We start from the raw sequence: 15,659 nt of genomic DNA on the forward strand, positions 1-15,659 counted from the left end.
CAAGCTGGAATGGGCTGCCCCATCCTCTGATTCTAGAACAGGGCTACATTCACCGCTGGCTTCCCTGGAGACAAATAAGCACAGGGTGGCAACAAACTAACTGGAATCACTCCTGGACTTCTACAAAGTTCAGTGGTCAGTTTTGCTAGTCCCGGGGCCTTTCCGGGGAGATCTCCAAGGCCCTCTCCAGGTTTCATGCTCTTTAACTGCAGGGCTAAGAGGACCAGTGCTGCTGCTGTGTCGTGGAAAGACTTAAGTTCCCATCTGTGTGACTCCAGGGCCTGCCATTTTGCCTCCAAAGAGAGAAACAAGAGTAGGAGAAATAAGAGGGTCATGAGTGGAAAAGTACTTTTGCCAGAGATGGTAATTTACTTACCTGGAAGTTTATCCAGGGTCCCAGCTGAATGGAAGGAGAATGCAGAGAGTAAATACAACTATTCTCTTTGTCCTTTTAATAGGAAGCAGGGAGAACACATTTGAGGAACTAACACCCAGAACAAGTTGCAATTTCCTGAGAATTTCTCTAGGGTACTGAGTCAGCAGGGTTAGTCAGGACTCCAAAGCCTCACAAAACCAAGTCCCACAACAGAAGTATTTTATTCTAAATAATTTAAGACTGATTAATGTTTCCACTGCTAGTACATACCTGTCTGTATTTCTTTGGTGTTAGTTTCCATCTTTCCTGTATCTTTTTAGGGTTTTCTCTTTTATCCATGGGTTATAAAATCTGAAAGTTATTGTGTCTTGGTGTGGGTCTTTCTCCATTTACTGAACCCAGTGGACTTGTTTCAAGCTGAATGTGTGGGCCTCCCACCAGTCCCAGGAAATTATCATCTATAATTTGTTAATTTCCTACTGCCTACTATTCTATTTTCACTCTTTCTGGTATTCCCATTATTCAGATGGGAATTTATCACCAAAGTTCCTTTTTTTTTTTTTTTGCTCATATATTCTTTCCATCCTTTGGCTATACTCTCTTCACTATCTTCCAACTTTCCAATAATAATTCTAAATTCAGCAATTATACCTTCAATTTCCCACAGCCCTTTTTTGTTGTCTGTTTCTTTCACGAGATCTAATTTTCTTAGCCAACATAATTTTTTAAAATCTCTCCTGCAATACTGTCAAATGACAAAACTACAACGAGCTTGTTGCTCTTTAGTCAAGGGAAAAGGATCCGTGGACTGGAGGAGCACATGTCTCACGGCAAGGGAGTGCTGCTCCAAAGGGAAGGCCAGGGGTGCAGGGGGCGGAGAGTAAAGGTAGGTTTTAGAGGGAAGAGGCGTGATTGGCCAGGAGGTCAGGGATTCATTAAAGGGTAGCATGTCCTGTTTTCTAGGGTCAGGCAAACTAGGTAAAGCTGAGTTGGGGGGATTGTGATTGGTGTATACTAGGTTTCGTTGACAGGTGTTTCCTTTAAGTGCTGGCTGATCTGGATTTAGATTTGTGACTTGCGCCAGGCCACTGAGGTCATCCCCATTTTGTGGGTCTGATGTACAAATTATCTTTACCAGTACTAATCCAAATAGAGTTCATCTGTCTCCTGAATGATGTTTCCTCCAAGGCTAATTACTATTTACCTTTATGTTGAGATTTTTCACATTACCAGCTTTCCTCAAATGTGTACAGATCCATGGTTTTCAATTCATGTTTGAAAATTAGGCGATTGCAAAGCTGACTGATCAAAATTCTGGTTAAAGAGTCTGATCAAAAGCCACGTGAGTGTGATCTGAACTTTACGGAGGAAGATTGGGGAGCTAAGACTTGCCCAGGAGAAGCCCTCGACTTCAGAGAAACACCTCAGAAAATGATTTCAAGTCAGTTGTAAAGTCAGAGATAGCAGCTGAAAACTCATCTGAGGAACATAAAAAGACCAATTTTTGAAGGATTCTTTGTTTGGGGATGCCCAGGACCCACACTAGCTCCTCTGAGTCAGTTTATTCCATTTTTTTTTAGAAGAGAAGAATCCACTAACGCTTTGCCTTAGCGATAACACCTGCATAGTAAACAGTCTGATGGTGGGGCAGAGGGAGCTGGCAGTCTCTCAGAGATTTTCAGTTAGTCCCTCGGTTTTCCTGCCCACCTTCTTAGCTGGCATTCTGGGCCACCTGCTGCTCCAGGGCTCTGTACAAGGTACACAGTCTCCCAGGTGTTACATGTATATTCAGGCTGTGGGCTCTGTCAGTCTGCTTCATTGGTCACTACTGTTCTATTTGAGTTTCCATCTTCCAAAAGTTTGTTAAAATATTCTGGGTGCTGAGGGTCCCCTCCTGCTTTCTTAATTTTTCTGGGTTTATAGTTTCAAAAATCATTTCAATGATATTATGCATAATAACTAAAATTTGTTTAGCACCTTCTATTTGCCAGGCACAGTTCTAAGCACCTTAGATATGTCCATTTAATCCCTTTAACAGTCCAAATAAAATAACTCTTTTTATTATCTCCACTTTACAGATGAGGAAACCCAGGCATATAGGGGCTCTGATTAATCAGTCTGGAAATGGAGTTTACACTTTTAACCACTGTACCATAAAGCCTACATATTAAGAAAAGGCAAAAACAGGTGTCCCTCTCCATTTTGGTAGTTCAGCCAGTTGCTGAGTTAGAGAGGCAAACTGTTACCAGCCCCATTGGCACGTGAACTCTTCTGGCCAAGCCCTGGTTCCACAAGGCCATCTATTTAGCCTAGAAGCAATCATTGTTAATAGCTGACTCCTCTGAACTTCCGTATTAACACATATAACATTACAATGACAGTGTTTTTTTAGGACACTTTCCCTGGTACATCCAGCTGCTTCAGGACCAACAATTCTTTCTACAGGAAATTCAGAGGTCAGGGGGAACTCTCTACATTGTGACCCTTCTGCTGATAAAATTTTGCCCCATCAACCTGCTTCTCACCTATAATGTTATATACACCAATGCACACTACATTTATTTTAGTACCTTGTAGATGTTGTCACTCTTATGAATTTATTTATTTTTTTTACTATTTTTTAAATGTTTATTGATAATATATAGGACTCCTGGTCTACTTTTAACATCTGATTGTAAATATTCTTGAATCTTCTAAGTACATATTTGTATTATCTGAATATTATGATAGTTTTGTCTTTAGCATCACTTTGTTTTCTTTTTGAATTAAGTATATCCTTTAATATAATGTTGCTTAATGACAGTGATAATAGATATCTTATTCTTGACTTCAGCAGGAATTCTAAAGTTTGAAGATATCTAGTAGATACTCTTTATCAGTTGAAAGAGCTTCTCTTTTACTCCTAGTGACAGGAAAAACATCTGCACAGTCTTAACTGGAAAAAGATATACATACCACCTCTACATAGCAGAAAGGGGGAAAAAACCTCCAAAGAAAGAAAATGTGGGTAGCCAAAAAACAGACACAAATATCCACGACACAATTTGAAAAGAGAATCTGACGTTTTGAGTTTTAAAATAACACTATCTTCAAGGCCTTTTTTTAACCAAAACACGCATACACACCTAGAGAGACGTATCATTTAGCCATTTTAGGGCACAGGCACGTGTCTCATTGTGGCTTTAACGATTAATTGGCTATTCATATACTTCCTTTGGTAAGGTGATCAAATCTCTTGCCCATTTCTTAATTACTTTTTGGTTGTGTCAGGTCTTCCTTGCTGCTCATGGGCTTTCCCTAGTTGCAGAGAGTGGGGGCTGCTCTCTAGCTGCGGCATGCAGGCTCCTTAATTGTGGCTTAAGAGCTGGTTTCTCTCATTGTGGAGCATGGGCTCTAGGTGCACAGGCTTCAGGAGTTGTGGCACATGAGCTTAGTTGCTCAGTGGCACACGGGATTGAACCTGAGTCTCCTCCACTGGCAGACAGATTCTCATCCACTGTACCACCAGGGAAGTCCTTGCCCATTTTTAAGCTGGGTTGTTTAGGAGGAGGATTCTGCGGTGGTGCTGGACAGTACTGCTGTCCTCATGGTAGAATGAGCTCGCCAAGGCAGCTGCCACCAGCATCTCTGTCCCCAGGCAGTGACTGGAGATGTGAGCGTGCACAGCCACACCTGTGAGGGGAAGCCACTGACATCAAGGCCGGCTGTAATCTGTGGAACATCTTGTCACGTGGGGATGGGCACAAAACTGAATTTTTCTACCAAGCATCTGGGCACTTGTTTTTAGCCATGGTCCCTGGGTCTTGGCTGAATGAAAGTGGTCAGTGTTGGTGGAAAATCGATAGACCACATGGAACAGGGTCACGCCAACTTTCCAGATGACATTTAGGCAGTCACCTGGATCTGAGTAAGAAGGCTTAGCTTGTGGGGGTCCTCACTGTTGATTTACATGCTTGGTGAGATCTCCACAGCAACCAGTCCCCTTCAGCAGATCTGACACTGAAGGGCATGGCCTCTGGATTGAAATGTTTTAAGTTTTAATACTATTTTCAACGCCTTTTTTTAACCAAAACATGCATACACACCTAAGGAGCTGTATCATTTAGCCATTTTAGGGCATGGGTATGTATCTCACTGTGGCTTTAATTTAATGACTTAATTGGCTATTCATGTATTTCTTTTTTTAAGGCCTCTGGACCTTGACGATCTTGCCATTCTCTACCTGCTTTCAAGGCGTGCATCAGTAAGAAGCCAGGTAGGCAGCTGGGCACCCTGTCAGCACCCTCTTCTTGTGTGGGGGCCTGAGCAAGAACCCCTCGTCTGTGCAAACGTGTACAGACATTACTGGCAGGCCTGTGGTCCTGTCACAAGAGGGGGAGTCTGTCCGTGGGCACTGCTAGTCTGACGGCTTGTGCCTCAGGGCGCTCCACTTCTGTACAGGAGGTCATGGCAGAGAATGAGCCAAGTTGGGAAAGCTGTGCTTTCCAGATGAGAGGATAAGATACCATGACAAGAAATAGCAAGTATTCTTGAAGCTGGTTGAACACCAGAAAGAGTATGCAACAATCAAGAAAGGAGGTCTAACAAAGCCTGCAGGTGCTAATGCCAGATTTTATGTCATTGCACTGGGGACCTTGGTCATTGCAGCATATATTGAGGACCCTTAGACATCATTTCATGATTTCTATACTGTCTTTCAATTTAAAAAAAACCTGGGACATGTGCAGTCAGAAAAAACAGTAAAAATAAGATAAATTGGTCATTTATTAAACTGCAAGAATTGTTTATATATTTTTAGACACCAGTCTTTTGTTATATGTTTGCACTGCAAACATGTTCTCCCCGTCTATGAACTCTTTTTGTTTTCTTTTTTTTTTTTTTAATTAATTTATTTTTTTTCCCCACTTTTTTTTTTTTTTTAATTTATTTATTTGGCTGTGTAGGGTCTTGCTTGCAGCACATGGGCTCTTTTGTTGCTCCTCATAGTACATGGACTTCCTTGCCCTGGGGCATGTAGGATCTTACTTCCCCAACCAGGGATTGAACCCACATCCTCTGCATTGCAAGGCAGATTCTTAACCACTGGGCCACCAGGGAAGTCCTCTTTTTGTTTTCTTAATGGAGTATTCCAAAGCAGATGTTTTAAATTTTGATGAAGTCTGACTTTAATTTTCTCCTTTTAAGATAGATGCTTTTTGTGTCCTAAGAAATCATCACCTACTCTTAAGGCTGTGATGATGTTCTAAAAATTAACATTTGTGTGGTTTTAAAAAATTAGATGTCAACATTTAAAACTTGGGGAATTCACTTAAAAGTCCAGTTTTTCAGTTTCTATTTAAATATTAAAATATACAGTCTGAGGGAAACTACATTTTCAGAAATAAAAAATAGGTTGGAGCTGAGTAATAGTTACCTCCTTTGAAAAAACTTTTTTCTTGTGGACTAGGTTAACAGATGCCCATGTATAAAATTCAAAAGGTACAAAAGGGTGTACTGAGACTACATCGCTCCACCCCTGCTCCAAGCATCCAGAGGCTGCCTCCTGCAGATGGAACCCGTACTTTTCAGGTGCTTACCGCTTTGCATTAACCTGGCTCCTTTTCAAGTATTTGCATAACCTGCCCGGTCCCCTCAGGCATTTGAATTTGCCCCAGAGCCCAGGGCACAGCCTCTCTTCTGCACTCCCACGCACTTGGCAAACCATCAGCACTGTCACATGGAGCTCCTTACAGGCCTGCCTCTTAGGCAGGGAGGGTCACAGGGCCGCAAGGTCAGGGTTTGTTTCCTCTTCTTGGTGTCTATGTCCAGACACAAAGGGTCTCAGCAGACGGCAGATGTACAAGGTTTGCTAAGTGAACTAATGGGTAAATGAACAAATTGTGTATTACTTCCTGTGCCCTGGCCTGAGGTGTGACTCAAGTAACAATTTAGTCAGGTGAAAACAAGAATTTATATCCCATAAGGACTCCATCTATGTCCCCAGCCCACCATGTAACAGGTCTCCACAGAATAGAATTGGAAGACAAGGAAAGAAAACAATGACTCTCCTATTTTTACAGAACTGGACCCAAAAGGGGGATCAGGACGCTCTGAGGCTATTTCTCAGAAGCATGACGATCTCCTGTGCTCTTTTCTTCCTTACTATAAGCCCTAGGGACTCGTGGTTCTTGCCCTTTCTCCTAAACTCTCACCCACTACAGACAGGGGAATTCTACTGCCCCACTTCCCAAGGGCTGGTTGTACCACCCTTTCTTTTCACCATTCATGAAAGTACTTCATGTCGTAAGTGTGCTGATCGTTACAGAGATACAGACAGCTGAACACAGAGAGGACCACAAACGAGGAATTTCGCAGATTGAGAAATCTTAGAAAATGTTTACAGTTCCTCTTCCCTACTGCCATTCTGAGCAACAGTGAAAGTGAAAGTCACTCAGTCGTGTCCGACTCTTTGTGACCCCATGGACTATACAGTCCATGGAATTCTCCAGGCCAGAATACTGGAGTGGGTTGCCATGCCCTCCTCCAGGGAATCTTCCCAACCCAGGGATTGAACCCAGGTCTCCCGCATTGCAGGCGGATTCTTTATCAGCTGAGCCACAAGGGAAGACCAAGAATATTGGAGTGGGTAGCCTATCCCTGGATCTTCTAGATCCAGGAATCGAACTGGGGTCTCCTGCATTGTAGGTGGATTCTTTACCAACACAGCTATCAGGGAAGCCACCTCTGAGCAGCAGAATCCCTGTTTTCCCCTCACTGTTTCAACATAAGTGAGTGTTTCAATTGTGACAGGCACTCAGATATATAGTGGGTCAACTTGTGCTCCTCAAATACAAGCCTTAACATGCTTTTAATCTAACTTCTTATCTTCTTCAGCCTCCATATAGTACTGCCATCTTCATCTTGTAGTTACTCTAGGGCAAACAAGGTCACAACAATATAGAAACAGTGCACATACTGTCACATATAGCTGGAATGTATTGTTTACACTATGACCCAAATAAATGAAAAAGTAATTTTACTACACTTCATCTTCAACCTCCAGCTCCATACCCACGGCTTTATTTGATGAACACGATTGCTTTCAGGTCCTTAACTAACATTAGTTACTTTACTTTCATTTGTCTCACCACAGCTTCCAGGGATTCCACAAATTTTATTATTTTTGAATACTAAACTAAAAATATTTTAAAATAATTCTTACTCTCACCCATTGTTCCTACGTTTTCTTCCAGTGTTTCCTTTTATTTATTTTTAAACTTTATTTCTTTGGCTGCATGGTATAGCTTGTGAGATCTTAGTTCCCCAACCAGGGATCGAATCTGTGCCTGCTGCACTGGAAGTACAGAGTCCTAACCACTGGGCTGCCAGGGAATTCCCTTATTTTTTTTTTTAAAGCTTTATTTTTCGGCCGTCGTGGGTCTTGGTCGCTGTGCACAGGCTTTCTCTAGCCGTGGTGTGCAGGCGTCTCCTGATGAGGAGCACAGGCTCTGGGCCTCTGGGCTTCGGTAGCTGCAGCTCCCAGGCTCTGGAGCGCAGGCTCAGTAGTTGTGATGCACAGGCTCAGCTGCTCCAAGGCATGTGGGATCTTCCCGGACCAGGGATCCAACAGGGGTCCCTTATGTTCCAAGACTGATTCTTAACCATTACACCACCAGGGAGGCCCCCAAATTCCCTCATTTAAAAAAAACAAAACAGCTTTCGTGACATATACTTCACATACCATACAACTTAACCTATTCAAAGTGTGTGATTGTGGTTTTTAGCACTTTCACAGCGTTGAACAATCATCACCACAGTCAATCTTACATTTTCATCAGTCCAAAGACAAACTCCATACTCATTAATACTCACTCTTGCCCCCAGCTGTCTGTAGTATTCCCCTGTGATCTTTATTTCTGTGAGGTCCAAACTGATGTTTCCTCTTTCACTCTTGATTTCAGTAATTTGAGTCCTCTTTTTCTCTTGGTCAGCTTAGCAAAATATTTGTCAACTGGTTGGACTAACTTTTGGTTTCACTGATTTCCTCTATTGCTTTCCACTGCTTCTTTTTGCAAATACAAATATATATTTTTATTTTTCTTTCTTCCTTACCTAGCAGGTAGCATATTATATATCCTGAACACTCGTATATTCTGAAGAGTATACTTTTGATAGAAGGAAAATGATCCTCAACAGATTTGAGATATAACAGTAAATCAAGAGCCGGTAAATATGTGATGAAATCATAATAAACACTAACTGGTTAAAACAAATATAAATGTCTAGTGAAACACCAAAAGAAATATACAATAGTAATTATATATAAGGAAGGAAGGAGGTAAATGAGGGTAAATATATTATCTGTGGGGAGGGCAAAGGTACAACTTAACTTTAGGTCTGATGTTATGTAGGAGTACTGGAAGCAGTGCTTCCTCAGATTCTCTTGGCCACCTCCTCCTTTCCAAGGTGCTACTTGCCTCCACCTCTGCACTGCTGCTGCCTTTGCCTAGCTTCCTGAGCTGGCTGGAGTCCAAACTGTAGTGCACCAAGCCTATCTGACTTCACAGAATTGGGTGCAATGCCATACCACTGACTTCTTTCAGTTCAGTTCACTTGCTCAGTCGTGTCCAACTTGTTGTGACCCCGTGCACTGCAGCACGCCAGGCTTCCTTGTCCATCACCAACTCAGGGAGCTTGCTCAAACTCATGTTCATTGAGTTAGTGATGCCATCCAACCATCTTATCCTCTGTCGTCCACTTCTCCTCTTGCCTTCAATCTTCCCCAGCATCAGGGTCTTTTCAAATGAATCAGTTCTTTGCATCAGATGGCCGAAGTATTGGAGCTTCAGCTTCAGCATCAGCCCTTCCAATGAATGCTCAGGACTGATTTCCTTTAGGATGGACTAGTTGGATCTCCTTGCAGTCCAAGGGACTCTCAAGAGTCTTCTCCAACACCACAGTTCAAAAGCATCAATTCTTTAGCACTCAACTTTCTTTATGGTCCAACTCTCACATCCATACATGACTACTGGAAAAACCTTAGCTTTAACTATATGGACCTCTGTCAGCAAAGTAATGTCTCTGCTTTTTAATACGCTGTGTAGGTTGGTCATAGCTTTTCTTCCAAGGAGCAAGCCTCTTTTAATTTCATGGCTGCAGTCACCATCTGCAATAATTTTGAAGCCCACAAATATAAAGTCTGTCACTCTTTCCACTGTTTCCCCATCTATTGCTGTGAAGTGATGGGACCGGATGCCATGATCTTTGTTTTTTGAATGCTGAGTTTTAAGCCAGCTTTTTCACTCTCCTCTTTCATCAGGAGGCTCTTTAGTTCCTCTTCGCTTTCTGCCATAAGGGTGGTGTCATCTGCATATCTGAGGTTATTGATATTTCTCCCGGCAATCTTGATTCCAGCTTGTGTTTTATCCAGCCCAGTGTTTCTCATTATGTACTCTACATATAAGTTAAATAAGCAGGGTGACAATATACAGTCTTGACGTACTCCTTTCCCAATCTGGAACCAGTCTTTTGTTCCATGTTCAGTTCTAAGTGTTGCTTCCTGACCTGTATACAGATTTCTCAGGAGGCAGGTCAGGTGGTCAGGTATTCCCATCTCTTTAAGAATTTTCCACAGTTTATTGTGATCCACACAGTAAAAGGCTTTGGCGTAGCCAATGAAGCAGAAGTAGATGTTTTTCTGGAATTCTCTTGCTTTTTCTATGATCAAACATATGTTGGCAATTTGATCTCTGGTTCCTCTGCGTTTTCTAAATCCAGCTTGACTATCTGGAAGTTCTCAGTTAACGTACTGTTGAAGACTAGCTTGGAGAATTTTGAGCATTATTTTGCTAGCGTGTGAGATGAGTGCAACTGTGCAGTAGTTTGAACATTCTTTGGCATTGCCTTTCTTAGGGATTGGAAAGAAAACTGACCTTTTCCAGTCCTGTGGCCACTGCTGAGTTTTCCAAATATGCTGGCATATTGAGTGCAGCACTTTCACAGCATCATCTTTCAGGATTTGAAATAGTTCAACTGGAACTCCATCACTTCCACTAGCTTTGTTTGCAGTGATGCTTCCAAAGGCTCACTTGACCTTGCATTCCAGGATGTCTTGCTCTAAGTGAGTGATCACACCATCGTGATTATCTGGGTCGTGAAGATCGTTTTTGTACAGTTCTTCTGTGTATTCTTGGCATCTCTTCTTAATCTTCTGCTTTTGTTAGGTCCATACCATTTTTGTCCTCTTTCGAGCCCATCTTTGCATGAAATGTTCCCTTGGTATCTCTAATTTTCTTGAGGAGATCTCCAGTCTTTCCCATTCTATTGTTTTCCTCTATTTCTTCACACGGATCACTTAGGAAGGCTTTCTTATCTCTCCTTGCTATTCTTTGGAACTCTGCATTCTGATGGATATATCTTTTCTTTTCTCTTTTGCCTTTCACTTCTCTTTTTTTCTCAGCTATTTGTAATGCCTCCTCAGACAACCATTTTGCCTTTTTTCCATTTCTTTTTCTTGATGATTTTGATCACAGCCTCCTGTACAATGTCACGAACCTTCTTCCATAGTTCTTCAGGCACTCTATCAGATCTAATCCCTTGAAACTATTTGTCACTTCAACTGTATAATTGTAAGGGATTTGACTTAGGTCATATCTGAATGGTCTAGTGGTTTTTCCTACTTTCTTCAATTTAAGTCTGAATTTTGCAATAAGGAGTTCATGATCTGAGCCTCAGTCAGTTATTGGTGGTTTTTTTTTGCTGACTCTGTAGAGCTTCTCCATCTTTGGCTGCAAAGAATAGAATCAATCTGATTTCAGTATTGACCATCTGGTGATGTCTATGTGTAGAGTCTTCTCTTGTGTTGTTGGAAGAGGGTGTTTGCTATGACCAGTGAGTTCTCTTGGCAAAACTCTGTTAGCCTTTGTTCTGCTTCATTTTGTACTCCAAGGCCAAATGTGCCTGTTATTCCAGGTATCTCTTGACTTCCTACCTTTGCATTCCATTCCCCTATGATGAAAAGAACAACTTTTTTTTGGTGTTAGTTCTAAAAGGTCTTATAGGTCTTCAGAGAACCATTCAACTTCTGCTTCTTTGGCATTAGTGGTTGAGGCATAGTCTTGGATTACTGTGATATTGAATGGTTTGCCTTGTAAACAAACAGAGATCATTCTGCTGTTTTTGAGATTGCACCCAAGTACTGCATTTCAGACTCTTTGTTGACTGTAAGAGCTACTCCATTTCTTCTAAGGGATTCTTGCCCACAGTAGTAGATGTAATGGTCATCTGAATTAAATTTGCCCCTTCCAGTCCATTTTAGTTTGCTGATTCCTAAAATGTCAATGTTCACTCTTGCCTTCACCTTTTTGACCACTTCCAATTTACCTTGATTCAGGGGCCTAACATTCCAGGTTCCTATGCAACACTGCTCTTTATAGCATCAGACTTTACTTGCATCACCAGTCGCATTCACAACTGGGTGGTGTTTTTGCTTTGCCTCAGCCTCTTCATTCTTTCCTGAGCTATTTCTCCACTCTTCTCCAGTAGCATATTAGGCACCTATTGACCTGGGGAGTTCATCTTTCGGTATCATTTTTTTTTTGCCTTTTCATACTGTTCATGGGGTTCTCAAGGCAAGGATACTGAAGTGGTTTGCCATTCCCTTCTCCAGTGGACCATGTTTTTTCAGAACTCCCCACTATGACCTGTCCTTCTTGAATGGCCCTACACAGCATGGCTCATCGTTTCACTGAGTTAGACAAGGCTGTGATCCATGTGATCAGTTTGCTTAGTTTTCTGATTGTGGTTTTCATTCTGTCTGCCCTCTGAAGGATAAGGATAAGAGGCTTATGGAAGCTTCCTGATGAGAGGGCCTGGCTGTGGGGGAATCTGAGTCTTGCTCTGATGGGTAGGGCCATGCTCAGTTCAGTTTAGTTTAGTTGCTCAGTCATGTCCAACTCTTTGCGATCCCATGGACTGCAGCATGTCAGGCTTCCCTGTCTATTACCAACTCCTGGAGGTTGCTCAAACTCATGTCCATCAAGTTGGTGATTCTATCCAGACATCTCATCCTCTGTCATCCACTTCTCCTGTCTTCAATCATGCTCAGTAAATTTTTAATTTTCTGTTGATGGGTGGGGCTGACTGACTTCTTTAGCAATTACCAAAGGACAAAGAATCTGCCTGCAATGTGGCATACCTGGGATCGATCCCTGGGTTGGGGAAATCCCCTGGAGTAGCAAACGGCAACCCACTCTAGTATTCTTACCTGGAGAATCCCCATGGACAGAGAAGCCTGGCAGGCTGCAGTCTATGGGGTTGCAAAGAGTCTATACGACGGAATGACTAAGCACAAAGGACCAGATGACACTGCACTGGCTGGCCAATGGGAAATGGGAGAAGTCAGGAAACTGCATTACTCTTCCTTCCTCCCTTTGATGGACTGCACAGAGGGGCGGCTCCTCCTTATAAATCAATCTTCTGGAGATGTCAAACTCTTAAGTGAACACACTTGCTGGGAGACCTTATGATTTTTCACAGCTCGTCATCACGTCTGGCCACCATGATAACACATTGTTTTTCCTTGTCTCACTTTCCCTTTTTCTCCTTATCTTTGTATCCCCGATCCACACCCCCCAAATAAAGTGGCAACACTTTCACCTTTGCTGGACATTCTGCTTTCTAGAGGACCCAACTTAAGGATTTATGTGTACTATAATTTCTAGGATAACCACTAAAAGAATAAAAATAAAGTATACAATTTGCAAACTAGTTGAGGAAAACACAGAATGGTAGGAAACAAGCAATCCAAAAAAAGGCAAAAAAAGAAGAGAAAAATGAAGACAGAATAACTGAAGCAAATAGCACGAAGTAGGATGGTAGATTTAAACCGAAATATATCAGATACAGCTGGTGATGATATCAACACCATCAAAAATCAAATAAATAGCTTATTATTTGTGAAGAAAGTATGTGACTCAAGAATACAATGGTTGCAGTCAGGCAAAGTGAGTAAAATACTCTTGAATTAATATTTAACTATAGATAATTTCTGTTCATTAAAATATCCAGCAAGTGACAAAAGGTTGAGTATTAACCAGTATGGCATTTTACAGAAGAACTAAAAATTTAGAAAAAATTTATATTACACAATGTAGTAAGCATTTATTAAAACAAGCTAATGAGATTAAAATACTGCATGAAAAGTAAAAATTTTTTTTCTTGATTTATGCATTTATCTACTCATGTGTCATTTACTCAAAATTCAACATTTACTGAATTTTGTACATTGGACACCATTTTAGATGGATCTAACAGACAGAAATCTCTCTCATGAAGCTTACATTTTAGTTGCAGAATCAGAAAATTAACCAATATATACATTGATATATTATGTAAAAAATGTAAAAGTAAGTGAAATGTGAAAAAATAAAGTATAAAAAAAAACCCTAAAATGTGGAAGAAAATAAGTAAAGCAAAGTAGGGTGGTAGAGAATGTCAGAGTGGTTTAGATAGATGCTGAGAGATCTGGTGACATTTGAGCATAGAGAGAACTGAATAATATGAGAGAATCCTGTGAAATTTTTTTTTTCTTTTTTAAATCTTTCATGCAAAGGTGAGAGCAAATGTGAAGTCCCTGGAATAGGAATGTGCCTGGTGAGTTAGAGGAGGTCACTGTGCCTGGTCTTCCCTGGTAGCTCAGACGGTAAAGTGTCTGCCCACAATGTGGGAGACCCGGGTTCAATCCCTAGGTCGGGAAGATCCCCTGGAGAAGGAAATGGCAACCCACTCCAGTATTCTTGCCTGGAAAATCCCATGGACTGAGGATCCTGGTAGGCTACAGTCCATGCGGTCGCAAAGAGTTGGACACGACTGAGAGATTTCACTCACTCACTCATATCAGTAGGCATATTAAATATAAATGGATTGAATGCTTCAGTTAAAAGATAAAAGATTGTCAGGCATAATAAAAAAGAATATGAAGCAAAATGTATGCATTCAAAAGTATTTAAAATAAGTCTAATTTTCATAATTAATTTTAAGTCTCAAGGAGTTTTCTAATCGAACAACAGAACTCAGAAAGACATACTGCTCACAAATGTCTCTAATGTTGAATAGTTTCCTTCGTTTTTATAATATATTGTGGTGTTCCATGAGGGAAGTTAAGGCCAGAACTAACAGTGTTATCAGATCATCATTTTTATTTCTACAATCTTAAACAAGCTAGGGTTTTCTCTATAATTTTGAGACTGGAAATTCCTCCTTAAGCCTAACTAAAATACTCACCTTAACCTTGTCAATTATACTAATAAAACGCAAAAGAGATAAAGAGATAAGAGATAAAGAAGAGGCCCAAAAGGCACTCAATATCCCTTTTATACAGAGTAGTGTGGGTGTGTTCCTAAGGTATTTCCAAGTAATTTTTCAAAAGGTGCCTACTCATAGCCTTTCTTTTAATTCAAGTAGAGAGAGATAGGATACTCTGATTATGTTAAAGGCATCTCCTTCAAGCCACTGATACCTCTTGTGGACAGAGCAGAAGGAAGGACGATAGCAGTTACCTGGTTACCTACAGCTGAAATCTGTTTGCTTGTAAAGAACCATTTGGGTCTAGGCAGAGAGCATGACTCCTGGGAGAAAGATCTGTACTTATGTCTAATTATGTCTATTAGTAAGTGTGTGCACACATGCGCTGTTAAAAATGCATATTTCTTCTAATAGCCTACAAGGGAAAAGAATCTGAAAAATAACATATATATGTATGTACGTATAACTGGGAAAAAAAAAAAAGCATATTCCTGGGCTCCCCCCAAGATTTATTGAATAGACTCTTAGGAATGGGATTACACTGTATTTACTGATAATGTTCTTCACTAAGACTTATTATTTATAAAATCATGAATATCATAATGAAACTCAATCTAGAGTGACCAAAGTTTGTAAATGTAAAATAAACTTACTTTTGCTATGGAAACTTGATTCACTCTCAAAAAGGTACACCCTAAAAAGAGTTCTGCCTTTCTGCCTACAGCAGTACACCTTCACTGAGCCTGAAACACAGACCTCATCACACATTCTCACCTACATTTTTCTGATGACCCAGAGTAGGAAAGTTGAGGAGGATTAAGTTAAATTGTCCTTGGGTATGAACCTGAGTGAGGCTAACAAGGATAGTTCATTAACCTGAACTATACTGTAAATCAGATAACAAACCACCAGAATGGTGGTATTAGATATACTCCATTAAGTAATTACTTAACCAATCATTACAGAGGACGCTTTAAAGCAACAGGCTTCTGAAACCAGA

At 41.0% G+C, this 15,659-nt stretch overlaps 1 protein-coding gene across 2 annotated transcripts in view; it reads right to left on the minus strand.

Moving 5' to 3' along the window:
- LOC122683574 (NLR family apoptosis inhibitory protein) overlaps positions 1-5,210 on the minus strand; it is a 43,802-nt gene extending 38,592 nt beyond the window's left edge. For both annotated transcript variants that reach the window (XM_043887263.1, XM_043887261.1), the window contains exon 1: positions 377-5,210. The gene's annotated coding sequence lies outside the window, so the exon portion shown is untranslated. The remainder of the gene's footprint in view (positions 1-376) is intronic.
- Positions 5,211-15,659: the final 10,449 nt, after the last annotated feature.

The sequence above is a fragment of the Cervus elaphus genome, chromosome 25, assembly GCF_910594005.1.
Source record: "Cervus elaphus chromosome 25, mCerEla1.1, whole genome shotgun sequence".
Classification (NCBI taxonomy): domain Eukaryota; kingdom Metazoa; phylum Chordata; class Mammalia; order Artiodactyla; family Cervidae; genus Cervus; species Cervus elaphus.